The 4,511-nt window shown below is 36.7% G+C and overlaps 1 long non-coding RNA gene across 2 annotated transcripts in view; it reads right to left on the bottom strand.

Moving 5' to 3' along the window:
* Window positions 1-4,511, bottom strand: part of LOC117121617 — a 27,578-nt gene that overhangs the window by 9,937 nt on the left and 13,130 nt on the right. The gene's annotated exons all lie outside the window — the stretch shown is intronic.

Here is a 4,511-nt window from a genome sequence, read left to right as displayed (position 1 = left end):
TTAATTTCTTTTTTTCATTTATTTATTTAGCATCTATTCAAATACAACAATTATTGCTCAAGCAAATTATAGCGATATTAGGTAAATTCAGTCTGTTTGACCGTGATCTTTTGTGCTTATTTTCACTGGTGAGGGCTGACTAATGGGGTGGACGCGGACTAAGGGGGTACTGAAGGTGTCTTCTTAACACTCTACTTCCCACCCTTTTCTTTGAAGAAATGTATTTTAATAATGTCACATAAAGTGTAAAATGTTCTAATTTGAATTTGCCGGTCTAGAAACCCTCATTCGTGTCATACTGAGCTCTGGCAAGTTATTCTGTCTAGATCTTAAATTTTACGTCGTCCAATAAAAAAAATACTGTAATGACGTCATAGATATTTAAATATGCTTGCGTTGAAATCTACAGGTTAGAAAACCCTTATATGTTCTAATAACCAAGGTAATATGAATCTGCCTAGGTATTACAATGAATATTTTACTCATCCAATCAAAAAACAGTAATTTGATGACGTCATACATATTTAAAAATAGTTTAATTGAATTCAGCAGGTTTGAAAACCCCTTAAACAGTCTTAACATTAACATAATCATAATTTTCTTATGAGTATTGACTTTTGGCACACTTTGAAACAATTCTGGCCCACTGTGCGGCGGTAGCTCGAGATTGGACTCCATTCACCAGACGTTTTCTTGCGAAGCACGTAGTTTTCGATTGTGAATTTTTTATTTATGCAGTATTGAATAAAGAAGTTAATAATAAAAAAATAAATACAACGTTTTAAAAAGTGTTGTTGTTTATTTATTATAAAGAAACAATACTGATAATAATGTTCATATCTTTGGTCGGTCAAATATGAATTAGCAGGAGTTAATAAAGTGTTTACAGTATAATTGTATGTATTTGTTTATCTGCGTCTGCGTGTTCTGGAGGTCTGACGCACTACATGGGAAAACCCAGAGAGTTAAAAATAGTCGTAGCGTGGGAAATAGTTGTTAATCATCGGTTTAATTCACGGTACGAAACACGATTGAAATCTTTCAAATGTATTGATATCCCCTACTACTAAATGCATCACTCACGGCGCCGGGAATACACAAGTGACACGTTATCATGTCTAACTTTTGAATGTAGGCTTAACTTACAGTATAATTTTGAAGATTGCTTTTTAAAAGTAACTACATCCGTAAATAATAATAAATATCTATTTAATAATTATTAATAAGGTGCGTTTACTTACCGTTTTTCGAAAAATATGAAAAAATATTTTTTTCTTTGTCGAGATTGCTTTGCTTTCTTGGATGACATTTTAAAGACTAAATCATGAAATGAGGGAACCAGGGATTACAGTTGTCTATTTAAACAACCAAAACTAAAACAACTGACAATCATCCACTGACACATCCACTGACAACTCGGGAAAATAATCTACAAAAGGCACCGCGAGAAGATAACCGTTGCGCGGTACTACAAAGGCTAAAGCACTTTTCAAAGCCGAAAACGCTTTTGTTTAACCATAGCACCGCTAACACGCGAATTGACACTTTGCGCTTAAGCTTGCTGCTGCCAGGGTAGTCACGTAATCTGTATGCGGTATAAAATCAAAACATTGGATGCGGGAATAGCGAAATTGTACAGTAACCATGAACAGATGCTCTCTGGTTAAGAAATATATTTGAGAATATATATATGAAAACTAATTCAAAAATTTGCCTGTAGTATATAACTGGCATTCATGTAACACTTTGACTCTGTACATTAAAAAAATGTTTGCTGTAAGCTGTGATTTTATGCTTTATTCTTAGCCTTTCGACCAGTGATTGCCACGGGTCGCGTAGCGCACAGCGTACGGGAATCATTCACAATCCCCATAGACTAGGCCTACTTATCTTTAAAAAATGTCCAAGTTTTACCATCGCTATATTTTACTCCCTTTGATGTATTGGCTTAACCTCTCCGACATAAATGTTGGAACATTTGTCAGTGATTTGGTAAAAGAAATTTCACTTCTGAAAATACAGACACTGCAATTCTGATGTCGTTTACAACAGACATTCAGCGATTTACACTCGCTTCGGCCATCTTTACAGTGTATTAACTCGAGCGTTCAAAACAATAACTCAATACCGCATACAGATCACGTGACTGATAGGAGCGTCAATTTCCAGCTGATCACACAGTTTACTGTTCAGTCAAGTAGAACGTGAGCGTCCAATCAGCGCTAAAGCCTGGCAGTTCCACTTGGTTGGTTTTCCGATGTTTTATTTGCTAGGCTGCTTGCATGAGGTTTGAGGCTAGAAATATGTGATATCTCGCGAAAAAAGTAAGAATTCGGGATGGGCGGATAGGTACGTTTGACGCTGGGCGGAAGGCATTAAATTTTGCTTTAGACTGGGCGGTAGACTTTTAGGCTGGGCGGCCCCGCCCGGCTCCGCCCTGCACAATTACATCCCTGTGCAATCAACACGACCGTAAGGAACATGAAGTAAACACTTACTGCGGGTACGAGTCGGGATGTTTAAACTGAACATAGAAACAAGAGGACAATTATTTTATATAAAAATACCATGCCAAAAATAATTCTACAATTTTCAAGAGACATAAGAGAGACATTATAATTGGGACAAGTATGACTAAGAAACCTAATAAACTTATTCTGAACATTAGAAATACGCTGAGCTTGTGTAAAAGAAACTGAACTAAAAATAACAGAACAATATTCCAAATGGGGGTGCACAATTGAACGGTAAAGAGATACTAATGTCTTGCCATTTTTCATAAACCTGCAATTCCTCCAAAATAAACCAAGCATCTTGTTTGATTTTGACACAACAAAATTAACATGTAAACAAAAATTTAACTTATTATCAATTAAAACACCTAAATCTTTATGAAAAGTAACAGAATCTAGTGCCTGACTATTCAACTCATATGTAAATAAAATAGGTTTTCTTTTAAGTGAGAATCACAAAGATTTACATTTACTAATTTTTAAGGAAAGCTTCCATGACTCCGACCATTTCGTAAGTGACTTCAAATCATCTTGTAATAATTGAGCATCTTGAAGTGAGGATATTATTTTTAAAAGTTTTAGGTCGTCAGCAAACAAAAGTGATTGAGAAAACTTAAAAATAGAAGGGAGATCATTGATATATAAATTAAAAAGCAACGGGCCAAGAATTGAACCCTGCGGAACTCCAGAAAGTACTGGAAGCCACTTGGAGCAAGTTCCACTTATGACCACCCTCTGATGTCTATCGGTCAAGTAATCAGAAAACCACTTCAAAAGGTTACCCGATATCCCAAACTTTGAAATCTTAAAAATAAGAAAATTATGGGGGACCGAGTCAAATGCCCTTGAAAAATCAGTGTAGATCACATCACATTGCTTCTTACTATTCAAGGCCTTGTATGCTGTAGAAAGAAGCAATGCAAGGTTGGTCTGACATGATCTTCCCGGGATGAACCCGTGCTGAACCGGAGTAATAACTGAACTTAAATGATTGTAAACGGCATCATGAACAATTCGTTCAAATAATTTTGATAAAGTAGGCAGCAGAGATACTGGACGATAGTTTTCCATTGACTTTTTCGAGCCACTATCAACATCTAGATAGCCAAAAATGGCACTCTGAGACTGTGACAGACATGTGTTGGCTTGGTGTGGGCCTGTCATGCCAAAATCGGTCCGGGGGACCGATTTTGGCCGCTAAACTTTGTCCGGGGACTGATTTTGGAAGGCCAAAATTAGTCCTCCCGGGATAAATTGGTCCGGCCAGGACTAGTTTTGGCTTAGCCTAAATCGTTCCTCCTACGCCTGCTACAGGTACTCAACCAATTACAGCACAGTTAGTGGTTACTAATCGGTAGGTATAGATTTTTGAGGGAAAAAGCTTTCGGTGGGAAATGACCAATAAAAATGAAGGTGATGGGTCAAGTTAGCCAGTTTGAATTAAATGTACAGTAGCTGAATAAGTCTGTATTATTTGTGTATTTTGTTTCGCTTTATATTCATACAAATATATAGTACATTATTTTATAAAGGTATTATAAGATTCTTCTAAAAGGGAGTTATGCACATGCCCGTGAAGCAAGTGGACGTGCTCTAAACGAGTTGTTAAATTTCTGCTCAAGGTGATGAACTATAGTGTAAATTGAGCTACTCTATGTTTAATTGATGTTATAAAGATCTAATACATTCAAGAGGGACTACGGAAATTATGAACTTAAGAAATGATAAAAGAAAGAAGGCAATTGCCCTACAGCTTCAGTAGAGCCTGAGCCTGTTGCTGGCAACACCACCGACAAAGCCGGTAAAATCGATATGCTAGTGGGCATGCAGGAAAAGGCTTTGAATAAGCTGACAATAATGGAGGCTCCTGTACATTGAATAAAGGTGGAGGGAGATATACTTAATCATTTCAAAATGATATCTGATTATAGGGAGGTACATTTAAAAGTCGGGGAACTAGAGTCTGGTGTAGAGGTTCTTAATTCAGAGATAGAAGAA

The sequence above is a fragment of the Anneissia japonica genome, unplaced genomic scaffold (assembly GCF_011630105.1).
Source record: "Anneissia japonica isolate Jap-2015-1 unplaced genomic scaffold, ASM1163010v1 scaffold5825_len372023_cov165, whole genome shotgun sequence".
NCBI lineage: Eukaryota > Metazoa > Echinodermata > Crinoidea > Comatulida > Comatulidae > Anneissia > Anneissia japonica.
This window is presented reverse-complemented; position numbering and strand designations above follow the sequence as displayed.